The following is a 13,215-nucleotide window of genomic DNA, read 5'->3' as shown; positions in this document are numbered from 1 at the left end:
ATATGTTATGTTATGTAAAAGTGGTTGATAAATGATGTATGTTTGTTTTGGGTGTAAATAATGATCAGAGTTCTTTTTTGTGTGTAAATAATAGTTTGTATGCATGAAAATTTGAGAAAGAAAAATATAAAAACACCTAAAATAGCGTTTAGTAAACAATTACATGCTAGTTTTCCAACTGAGAACATTTTAATTTCAAGTCAGGCAATGCTGCCCAGCCTCCGTATCTTAGAAATTGGTTCTATCTTTCTTTAGATTAAATAACATCAATGCAGTCATTCTCCTGAAAACAGTTTTAAAATTGAATAGATAAAACCATGTCTCTGATTTTTCTTATTTCATGTATCAGAGGATAACAAATAATCGATGAAGTGAATTAATTTTTTAACTATTTCAGGCTTAATCTTTCGACAAATTACACTAACTAAAATAATTATTTCATTTTCGATATCTATCCGATTTTGCAACTTAAGTATTTTATACGTAACAGTGAACTTGTAAGTGAATAAGTTTAGGAAGGCAACAAGAATAACAATAAACATAGCTTGTACTTTTTCTAAAGATAATTTCTGTCTACTAATCTCATTTTAATTATATCCGGACTGATGCTCTCAGCTACATTTTGCTTCTATTTTAACTGTAAATAGCTGTGAGAATTTTACAGCTGCTATATGTTACACTATACATTTTTCTTTATATAGTCAAAAGAATTTCTTGTACTATCGAACACTTTATAAGATTTATTAACCCATTACTTCATATAAACGTAACGTCTTTTCATGCCTTTTCACCTCCCCCTTATAAGGCCTCAAATAGAGAAAATAGTGCCCTATTTAGACCCAAAACACTTGTGTTCGTTTAAGAAATTTTGTGAAAAAGTGGTCACTTTTTCGGCGTCATCTGAGTGGGTCGTTACAAAGGTTACGGTCCAGTCAACATTTATGCAAAGTTTGAACAGTATTGCAGCCCTTTTTATTGTTTCATTGCAATATGAAATTGTAGCAGAAGACTTTTCAATTAAAACAGCATTTTTTTTTTACAAAATGATCATGCACTAATGGGTTTGGATGAAAATGAGAAGACATTATTAGTTATAAAGACCGTTGACTGGTTACATGGCCCTATATAAACGGCGAGGGTTATATTGCATACAGCCGTTAATATACGGCCATATAACCTATCAACAATCTTTATAACGAATTTATAATTATACAGCAAGCATCATTTTTATAGGAAAAAAGTAAGATTTCTTCATGAATCAACAGCACCCGAGCATATAAAACAATATAAACGTCATTATTATCCAATGAAGAATGACGTTACAAACGTGCAATATTATAATGATTAATATAATAGGTCTTAGTATATTAAAAATTTACCTAAGCTGAGTTCATACACAGGAACTTGAAATTCTATCAGTATTAATGATAATATCCAAAATATACCCTCTATACAGTATAAATTTATACTGTATAGAAGGTATATTCTGGATATTATCATTAAAAGTGACGATTTCAAGTTCCTGTGGTTCATATAAACACACTGATTTTATATAAAAGGACATAAAAACCATTCTCTGCGATCATAATTATTATAATCATCTTCTGATACCATATACACAGTCTTACATTGAAGCTATTTATTTACTTCTTGTAAACAGACATTATAATTTATTTTTGGCCTATAATCAAATTTAATTATGAAGTAATTTCATGTAATAGTATTTTAAACTGGAATACCTAACTAAATTAAATTTCGATATTTTACTGAATTATAATCTTTCTTTCTAAAGATTAATGTAACCAGTGATGACTTTAAAAAAGAAACTTTTATTCCTATTTCAGACTTAGTTTCTCGACAAAGTACATTTTGACAAATCTCTACAATGAAGTTAACCTCTTTCAATATTTGTCCGCTTATTCTATACCATACGGTGCAATTAAATAATAATCTAATGAGTCTGACAAAGTTACACTAGAAGTATTTTAAAAATAGCTTTTACCTTTCTTATCTAACTGACCATCTATATACTACCTTTCGCTTTGTTGTACGAGTCAAGGCCTCAACAGACAGTAGGATTTTGCAGTACAACACCAATTATAACTAAGATGTACAAGCAAATCTAAATGTGTAAAATCAACTATTTCTTGAATTCATACTAGATTTACAGGACAGGACATGTTTTCTTAATACTTGTTGTACAGACCTACCACAATGACAGGGGACATATTTCCCAATTATCTCCTGATAATGTGTTTAATGAATGAACTCTAGAACAACTAGAGCTAAAAAGGTAAACAAAGTAGTAAGAAATAGATGGGGTAAAATGATGTTGAAAAGCTCTTCAGGAGACCTATAGTTGAGGTATGTCCGAATCCCAAATTTTACAGAAAGTGATTATGTCACGGTATTGAACTGTACTCTAATCAAGGGAGGTAGTTTGTAGGCGGCCGAATAGCTCAGTCAGTAGAGCTGCAGTACGGTATTCCAACCCAGCAAACACCTGACGTTGTTTCAACGTTGGATCTAAGTTGGATTTATGTCATGACGTCAAAATCCTAAATACAACGTTGACACAACGTTGTATTTGCGACGTCGTATCAACGTGTTGGAATTACGTTGATACAACGTCGGATTTGAGTGTAATCCAACATAGTAGTCTTGATTGTGTTACTTCCCTTTGTTCTGATTTATAAACCCGATAGGTGGCTCTAATTTCAGGTCAATATATTAATTATTCGAATTTTGTTATTCATTTTTTTACATCCATTGTATTTTTGTTTAAAAAATGTTGTTTTACTAGACCATAAAAAGGAACAATATTAGTATTTCAATTAAATTAATTGAAAAAAAATAATGGAAACTTGATGAATTTCAAAACGAGGCTACAACAACAATTTGTTTTCAAATTCAAACAAAGACAAAGGAAGGACATTATATGCTCATCATAGAAGACAACTCGCATAGTGAAAAGTAAGTGATATTTTTTAAGGTAGATAAATATTAAACTTACTGTATGCATAGTATAATTACTAAAAATTATTAGTTACATTTGGAATATAATTATATTTTAATCTCAGTTCTAAACCAGTAAATTAATGTAGTCTGATTCGCCCTCATTTAACTCGTACTTTGGGATTCAATTGATGTATAAATTGTATGAAATTCTGTCAAACTTTTTGTTTCATTTGTGTTGTCATTTTAAGCCAAGATCCCTACATGACCTTAATCTCTCTAATTCGATTTATCAGATTAGTAGACTAGATAACATTAGGTATTTCACCACAAGGTATTTGTTAACAAAGGAACACCTGTCAATATTTGAGATTTAATCTATTGTTATACAAATAGATCTACCTGTAAAAGGTCAAAGTAGGGATCTACCAATACATAAGTATACTGTCAAAGTAAATTTATAACTTTTTGTCAATAATAATTTGGTTTTGTTTTTTATAGACTGACACTTAATTTTTGTGTGATGACAATTAGCTGATCAGATTGTATACATGAACAACAGTCGACAGAAAACACCATTTGGACATAAAAGAATGCCAAGTGCATCAAATTAAGGTAATATATGGATTTTGATTTTGTTATTTACTGTAATTTCTGTTTTGTCATAATTAACTGTTAATCAAAAGTAAAATAATTACGTGAAATGTCTTATGATTGAATTTGCACCTTTACATGTTACTGTTTTGCAAATTACATATATTTAAAGTTACAGTTTTTGAGTGTTCTACATCATCAATCGACATCTGATTTTAATTTATGATATGCTAGGGTAATCTATTGGTAATAATATTTCTATTTAATATAATTTAATTGACAATTTTGGTAATGTACACCTATGTACACCTATTTATTTCTGTTTCTTTTTTTCAGTTTCAAGGAAAAATAAAACAAGTTGAACATCAAAACAAGTTTGACACAGTGTCTTCGTAGATGAAAATAATCAGGATCCAGTGGTGGACGTTTAGTATACCAGAATTATTCACATGGAGGAAAATATCTCCAAATTTAATACTTTAAAGTTTTTTTTTAAAGAATAAAGATAAAAAAGTACTTACTTGCTTTAAATGTGAACGTTTATTTATTGTTTTGTATGTTACACTTAATTTTGACAGAAAGGAATATTTTCCTTCACTTATTCGATTTGTTACCGATGAAATCAACTGCAAAAGAAAGCTTTATTTTCCATGATTTCCATTTTCTATGAGTTATTTAAAAGAAAACCCTTTTAAGCATGTTGTAAACATGAATACTTTTATTGACATAAATTGTAATAGGTAATGTATACTGTAGACCTTTAAATGAAAATAATTTGTTGACTGTTTTGTTATGATTTTGGATTACAAAATGTGTATAATTGTATTGACTGAAAGAGGTCTGATAAATGTTGAACTTCAATTTTGAAAATACATGTAACTCTTATTTCTTTTTGATTTTAAAAGTTTATATACAATTTATAAATATCAAACTTTATTTTATTATCACTATAAATGATTAAAAGTGAGTCATTTTTGTGATGTTATACAAATGTGTTGAAAATATATATTTACTGTATATTAAGTTTTACATGAATAGATAAATCAGAAACTGTGTTATATACATTTTGTTTAATTGTTTTTATGATCACTTTCTTAAAATAATAAAATCACTTTTCCAGTATAGAAAGTTTTGTATTTTCTCTTTATTTGGGAATTATTTAATGAAAACGGGTCAGATTTATGTTGGGAATTGGTTGGAATTACGTTGGAAACTAGTTGGTATTACGTAAGTAACTGGTTGGAATCATGTTGGAAACTGGTTGGATTCACGTTGGGAATAGGTTGGAAAGTAGTTGTATATACGTTGAAAAGAGGTTGGATTTATGTCATTTTATGACGTTGGATTGACGTCGGACTCTGACGTCTAAAAAACTTTCATATACAACTAAATTCCAACGTCTATCCAACGTCGGACTCTAACGTCTGAGCAACGTTGAAACAACGTCATGTGTTTGCTGGGAAGGGTCCCAGGTTCGAGTCCCGGTCAGGCTGCACATTCATCTCGCTAAGTGACAATTATAGAAATTCAAAATGGAGGTGTTTCAATCATTATCTATGGAGAAAAATATTATTTTTCGTGAGTAAACTATGTAAGGGATCAACTGGGAGGGAACTGTTTTTTTTTGAAAGAAACCTGGCTGATGATTCCTATAATGCAGATTAACAGTCTGAATGCAAATGTTGAATTGCTATGAAAATTGTACATCATAACTCTAATTAGTGTTGTACAACTACATCCTACCGTCTGTTGGGGCCTTAACGGAGCAGACATGATTTGTTTGATTATAAATAGAAACAGCTAAGGGAATTTTATAGCTTAATATATCACATGACAAATATATCTAAAAATAGATTTACGCGTACAGAGAGAAAAATAGAATCTATCGATCGCCAATGCTCGCTCCGATGGAACCGATCAAAAAAAAGCGGGCGGGGCTTAGGCGTCTGAGTACGTCAGCAAAAATTCTACTGACCAAGTTTATGTGTGAATAATTCAATGAAAACAAATTCATAAGAGATCTCTCATTAAAAAGCAAGGTTATCATGATAAAACACATCAATATTAAAGTCGGAAAGTGTCATAAAATAAATGTTTATAAGGAATTCAGCCATACTTTTATGGTTGACAAAAAGCGTTTACCGTTTGCAAAGATTTTTCTCCTTATTCGGTTATTTTGGCCAAATATTCAATTAAAATATATCAAAATGAGATTCGTCATCAAGAAGCATCGTTATCATAACAGAAAACATGGATGTTTTTCAGGCAAAGTGTCTTAATATCCGATTTTACGAAGAATTTTGCGATATTTTAAAGTGTGCTATTTTTAGTAACATATCGATAATGAAAAGGGCGGACCAAGGTAGAGTAGGACTCGTTGCAGTGTGAAAGTTAATATCAATCTATTTTTATTCCGCGGACAATCTAATAGATTAGCTCACATATTTTTAATACATTTTGATCATTTGACGTTTCAGTTTTGTAAAAATAGAGTGAATCGCGTATGTGTAGGAATACGTTTTTAGAAGTGCTGCACGTTGAGTGTGAGATAAGCCCATGTGAGATAAGATTTTCCAAACAACGCTATTTTAGTAACATTTTCGGATTTTTCTGTCTGGTAAGTGAGAAATATTTAAGTTTTATATAGACTTAGATGGAAAATGGAATATATTGATTAATATAACAGGTCATAGTTTTTTTAAGGTCTACAATTTATGTGGAAACCAGATGCCGACATATCGAACGGTCAAATAAAGTTTACATCTGATAAATCATTCAGAGTCCCATTTAAGCCTAAGGCCTAAATTTTTGTCTTTCCATATTTACATGTAAATTTTCTATAACAAGGGTGCCATAGTCACAAAATACGCCCGTTTACGAAAGCTTTAGATGGAGATGGGGGCATTATGGATAAGTGTTATCTAGCAAGCAAGTTTTTATTCTTGGCACTGTGTTGTTAAATGAACCTTAAAACAAATCAGTAGGGCAGATATGCACAGGATGTGTGACATTGACTTTGAGCGCAGGGGCCTGAATTTTATGCACGGCACTCAGCCTCACAATGATGAACATTTGTGCCAAATTATATTGAAATCCCTCTATGCATGTAGAAGTTTTGCTCCAGACAAGAGTTTTTCTATGAGCTCTAACTGTGACCTTCACCTTTGACCTAGAGACTTGGTTCATGTGCAGGGCACTACGTCTCATGGTGGTGAACAATTCTATAAAGTAACATTAAAATTCCTCCATGCATGTAGAAAATATACTCTCGACAACTTCTGGATATTTAATCATCTCCAGTGACCTTGACCTTGCAAATATTAACCTAAATTAAATGTGTCACACCTGTAGTCATGATAGTTACCATTTGTGCTACAATCCATCAATAAATGATGACTAAATGGTCCCTATACACATCTTCAAATTTTTATCTGAACTTTGACCTCTGTGTAACCTTGACTTTGGTCGCAGGGATCTGAATTTTGCATGCGACACTCAGCCTAACAATGGTGAACATTTGTGCCAAGTTATATTGAAATCCCCCTATGAATGTAGAAGTTTTGATCCAGACAAGCGTTTTTCAATGAGCTCTAAGTGTGACCTTGACCTTTGACCTGGAGACCTGGAGCATGCATGGAGCAATACATATTATGGTGGTGAACATTTCCATTAAGTATTATAAAAATTCTTCCATACATGTAGGAGATATGCTCCAGACAAAATCTGGATATTTCACCATCTTTAGTGACCTTGACCTTGCATATATTGACCTAAAGTACATGTGTCACAGCCGTAGTCATGATAATGACCATTTGTGTTACAATCCCTCAATAAATGATGACTAAATGGTCCGAATACATGTTTTCATATTTTTTATCTGAAATTTGACCCTTATGTGTGACCTTGACCATGGCCACAGGGACCTAAATATTGCGCGACACTCCGCCTTACAATGTTTAATATTTGAGCCAAGTTATATTGAACTTCCTCTATGCATGTAGACGTTTTGTTCGGACAAGCGTTTTTTCAATGACCATTAAATGTGAGTTTAACCTTTGATCTACAAACCTGGTTCATGCGCATGACACTGCTTCTTATAGTAGTGAACATTCTATGAAGTTTCATTAAAATCCCTCCATGCGTGTAGGAGATATGCTCCGGACAATATCTGGATATTTCATCATCTTTAGTGACCTTGACCTTGTATATATTGACCTAAATTATATGTATCACAGCCATAGTCTTGATAATGACCATTTGTGTTACAATCCCTCAATAAATGATGACTAAATGATCCATATACACATCTTCATATTTTATCTGAACTTTGACCTCTATGTGTGACCTTGACCTTAGCCGCAAGGACCTAAATCTTGCGCGCGACACTCCGCCTTACAATGGTGAACATTTGTGCCAAGTAATATTGAAATCCCACTATACATGTGGAAGTTTTGCTCCGGACAAGCATTTTTCAATGAACTCTAAGTGTGACCTTGACCTTTGACCTAGAGACTTGGTTCATGTGCGCGACACTGCTCCTCATAGTGGTGAACATTTCTATGAAGTTTCATTAAAATCCCTCCATACATGTAGGAGATATGCTCCGGACAAAATTGGACGCCGCCCGCCCGCCCGCCAGGGGCGTTCCCATAATACGTCCCGGCGTATAAAAATTGTTAAAATTAAAATCAGCTTACAACTTTGTGAAACAGTTCAATGCTGTGAAATTTAATAAAAGACAAATCGGTAAGAATATTTAGTAAAGTAACTTAAGCTCAGTCTATTAGCAAAAAGGGATACTCATGTTTGTAGTGTTCTAAATAGAACCAGCTAGACCCTTAAGGGGGTTATTTGATAACACAGACCAGATGGATAGTTTCTAGCTTTTTAATGTTTACTGTACAAGTGTATTTTAAGAACTAACTACAAGTATCATAGGGGCAGAGCATGCATTATACATACGAGGCGGGGCTTCTCATAACTGACAGCAGCATACTACAATGCTTAGCAAAAAACAAAATATTAATACAGTAAAACTTAAATCATATTCTAACCGTAAAACTAATAACACGCATAGCAAATGTATGCAATTCAAATGTCATACTTTAAGCCCAAATTTGCAGCATTTTATAACCAAAGACATTAAACGGGTATAAAAAATAAAAGAAACAGTTTCTAAAAGATCTAGCAAATCCAACGAATAGGTGTTACCTTTTTAAACAATAATTTCCTTGTATCATTATTACTTTACTGAAAAGTGCTACACAAGTCCAATGCTTTAGTCGTTCTTGACAGACGGTAGGATTTAGTTGTACAACATTAATTAAAGATATGATGTACACTTTTCAAACAAATACAACCGTAAGTCTGTATTCTATGATTCTCAAGGTTTCCCTCCAAAAAAAATCTCCTTGAATGGATCTCTTAAAGAATTTATTCACTATTATCACTGAAATATATGTAAATGTTATATAATTGATGGTATTGACCAGTCAAGAAGATTGATTAAGAGAAAGGCTCTGGATAGCATGGGAGCATTAAAGAAATTACCATGTTCTGGAATGAATTGCATAACTGTGCACCCTAAAGCCAGTTAAGAATTTTGGTCTCACAGTGAAAAATTATGTTTTCTGCATGTGTAATGATGGAAACTACTCCATTAAAAAAATTTGGATTCGAACATGCCACAACTTTGGGGTTCCCCAAGAGTTTTTCAACATCATTTTTACTCCATCTTACTACTTTACATTTTATCCCTAATAGTTCTGGAATATCATTCATTAAACACACTAGCCGGGGATAATTGGAAAATCTGTCACCTGTGATCATGGGAGGTCTGTTCAACTACTATTGTACAGAAATAGACATAGAACATGTCCTATCCTGTAAATCTAGTATTAAATTGTAAGAGAAAAAGTAGCATTCACACATTAAGATTTACTTGTAAATCTAAGTTTTAATTAGTCTTGTACTTTAAAATCCTACCGTCTGTTTAGACCTTAAGAAGGATGAGTCATTTAAGCTTACCTTCCTTTAACGAGCTATTCGGACTAGTGCATAATCCGTTAACCCATTTTCAGGATAGTTTAACATTTGTAGACATAGAGAAATAAGTTTAAGTAGATGTCTTTGCAGAATAATATATTGTTCAGAAAATTCCTGTTTTTCATGGGTGAGGTTTCCCTTATAACTAAAGAGCAACACGTTAGTCCAATTTGTTAATAAAAAAACAATCCAATATAAACACGAGAAAAAATATTTTCCTATCTCCGAGGTGACCTGTATGAGTGATTCAAACCAGAAACCCATTTTGACTATAAATAGAAACAGTTTTTGGAAGTTCACAGCTATAAATATCACATGTAAAGTACACAATATTTAAAGAAACATTTATCGTAGCAAAAGCACAGGCAAAAGTATCGGACCTGGGAAGAAAAATTATGACCACATTGATAAAAAAAAAACCTGTGTTCATCTTAAAAGTGTAAAAAAAACCACAAAAAAATGTATATAATGATACCCTTTAAAAATATACTATAAGTTAACTTAAAGGGGGTCATTATATACATTTTTTTTGACACTTTTAAGATGAACACAGGTTTTTTTTTATCAATCTGGTCATATTTTTTTCTTCCCAGGTCCGATACTTTTGTCTGTGAGCAAAAGCCGGGGCGGATTTAATGAGGAGGGCGTTTGCTCAACCGGCGGCCACACTACAGTATCCAAACAATACCTAATTTTATATGTTTAACTATTATTTAAATAAGTATTTAATGTATTTATATTTTTCTGCTTGCTTCGCTCGAAAAAGTTAATACAATGTTTACAAATGATGTTAATGATCAACATTATTTTTTCTGCTTCATTTTATAAATCATTACACGAAAATAAGATAAAATCATATAATAAACATAAAGTTGAAATTTGTTAATTACAGTGATAGCTGAAATTTATCATTTTGTGGATGGCGGGAAACAGGATTACGTGCATATCATGATATTATTCTAGTTTAATACATCAATGGATAAAGATAGTTTTCATTTAATTTACATAATTTAGTTATATAATTTTTGGACAACATAGTTCATAACATACAATAATGACATTCGAATCTTTAGTCATGTATAAGAAGAGTTTTAAAAAGTATAATTGTAGGCCAAATAAGTAACGTAGTTTACACAACAAAATGCAAAAATATTGTCGTAGTCTTAAATTTTGAAATTACTCCTAGGAATTTGTTCATCTTTATAAATATATTTGCCCAAGTATCTTTATCTGAAAAATCGGTGGTATGATCGTAATAATTAACTAAACAAAAGTTAGAAGAGTTTATTATTTTTATTTAAACAAAAGCATTAGACTTATCAGTTATGTTAACCTGTTTGAGCTATTACATCGTAGAAGCCTCCCCACGTAATACAGACTTTTTATACTGATGTATTATCATATCTTAAAAGTCAATTGTAATTTCTTGATAACAGACTGAACTGTAATAAAAATTATTCTTATTTTTATAATTTGTTTCCACTGTAACGTTGGACCAAAACACATGAGACATAATCAAGACAACAATATCCATATTTTTTGTACTTATCAATTAGCAGTATGTATGTATACAATTTATGTGTGAAACAGGATTAAAAAATACTATCGAAATACGAGACATAAATTGTCTTATGTTTGCAGATGTTTGCTAAAGGCATCATCAGACGGTAGGATTTAGTTTTACAACACTAATTACAGATAAGATGTATAATTTTCAAAGCAATACAAGACGGTAATTCTGCATTGTGGGAATCATATCAGGTTTCCTTAAAAAAATCCCTACCAATTGATCCCTTACATACTTTACTCACTATTTTTTTCCTCCATGAGTAATGATTGAAACACCTCCATTTTTATTTGTTGTATTTTTTTTATTTTTCTGTTTAATGTGCAGCCTGACGTGAACTCAAACCTGGGACCCTCGGAATACCGTACCGCTGTTCTACTAACTGAGCTATCCGGCCGCCTATAAACTACATCCCCTGATGAGAGAACAGTTCAATACCATGACATACTCATAAGTTGAATAATTTGAGATTCGAACATACCACAACTTTGGGTTTCCTGAAGAGTTTTTCAACATCAGTTTTACCCCTTCTTTCTACTCTGTTTACCTTTTAGCCCTAATTGTTCTGGAATTTCATTCATTACACCCATTATCAGGAGATGATTTGATAATCTGATACTTGTCATTGTGGGAGGTCTGTAGAAATCTGTACGACAAGATTTTCAAAATAGAACATGTCCTATCCCTTACATCTAGACTTAAGGTTTACGAATTCAAGAAATAGTAGCCTTTACACATTAAGATTTGCCTTGTACATCTTAGTTTTTATTGGAGTTGTGCTTCAAAATCCTACCGTATGTTGAGGCCTTAACTGAGCGAATTTAAACTATCTTCAAATTACAGCAACAAATATATTTGGTCGAGATATTAAGTATACATGTATGTTAGTGTTCATCCGTGCTGTTCTACAGAAATAAGAAACTTCGACGGGAGCGATAGCGACCGGAGAATGTTTCATATTTCTTTAGAACAGCTACAGATATATATTAACATACGTAGTGTGAAGCTTTATTTGGCCTCATTAATATTTACTTAATATGTCACTACTTAAAGAATTACCTGAATGGTGGGTTTCAATTTGACCTTATAAATGTGCATGATTTACGTCACATGCGCGCGAAGGGAAATATGGAGGACGATGTCGTATGAGTTTCGCAAGTACCATGAGATATACGGCAATACGGCTGATGCAAGTTTTCATTTGCTGATTTTTAATGAATTGGGCAGTTGATACCCAGTAGCTAATGTTTCTGACATGATTTATAAATGAATACACTAAATGTCACGTGTTAACACGGGGTCACGTAATGTATTTTCCAAAAACATAGATCTTATGTCTAGATCTACTTTCACTTTCTCTCTACTGAAATAAGAAAGTGAATGGGCACTTTCCTTTATTAATTGACATTTTGTGTGCAGTATCTTTTTGCCCAGACGTGGCTGCAGGTATATCCTTTAATCATAATACAAAATTAAAATAGATAATCTAATGTTTTAATTTTGATCGCTAAATCAAACCTGTATCTGTATTCTCTTGCATCTTGTATCATTGTGTGTTTTTATTTTTGTATTTTATCTTTTAATTCTGATTTGTCATACTATTTGAAGCGTCGAATGGTACTTATTAAAATCGTTATGATAACAAGCTTCCCAATGATAAGCTGAATTATTCCTAAATTACACTTGTATACTGACTTATTTAAATGAATTGATAATATTATATTCACAGATAACACCTCGATTGAGAATTTCAGTAAAATAAGATCACTCGACACATTACCTCTAGAAAACTGCTGTTAAGCTTCTTGTCCAGAAAAATGTCCTTATTTCTACGCAGAAAGTGTCCCTATAAAATGATCTATTTCACTGAAAAGCCTCACATATGTTCAAATTGTTAGTAAAACATGTAAAAAAAAAGAAATGAAGGTGACCTGAATAAATGGATAAACCAGAAACCCATTTTGACTATAAATAGTATTAGTTTTTGGAATTTCACAGCTAAAAATATCTCGCTGTTCTATATATAAATACTTTAAACACTATTTATAGAAACT

The 13,215-nt window shown here is 31.9% G+C and overlaps 2 protein-coding genes and 1 long non-coding RNA gene across 4 annotated transcripts in view; 1 reads left to right on the top strand and 2 right to left on the bottom strand.

Moving 5' to 3' along the window:
• LOC132726999 (uncharacterized) overlaps positions 1-13,215 on the bottom strand; it is a 54,757-nt gene that overhangs the window by 21,573 nt on the left and 19,969 nt on the right. The gene's annotated exons all lie outside the window — the stretch shown is intronic.
• The window catches only part of LOC132727000 (uncharacterized), an 82,460-nt gene that overhangs the window by 50,786 nt on the left and 18,459 nt on the right, over positions 1-13,215 (bottom strand). The window lies entirely within an intron of this gene.
• On the top strand, positions 2,497-5,008 carry LOC132727003 (uncharacterized). The gene is made up of 3 exons (XR_009625278.1): positions 2,497-2,973; positions 3,457-3,570; positions 3,886-5,008. It is a non-coding gene; the product is annotated as an uncharacterized LOC132727003 (long non-coding RNA).

Source organism: Ruditapes philippinarum, unplaced genomic scaffold (genome assembly GCF_026571515.1).
Source record: "Ruditapes philippinarum isolate M1 unplaced genomic scaffold, ASM2657151v2 ctg1993_1_1_1_1, whole genome shotgun sequence".
Taxonomy (NCBI): Eukaryota; Metazoa; Mollusca; class Bivalvia; order Venerida; family Veneridae; genus Ruditapes; species Ruditapes philippinarum.
The sequence above is the reverse complement of the archived record's forward strand: the minus strand, read 5'-3'. Positions and strand labels throughout refer to the sequence as shown.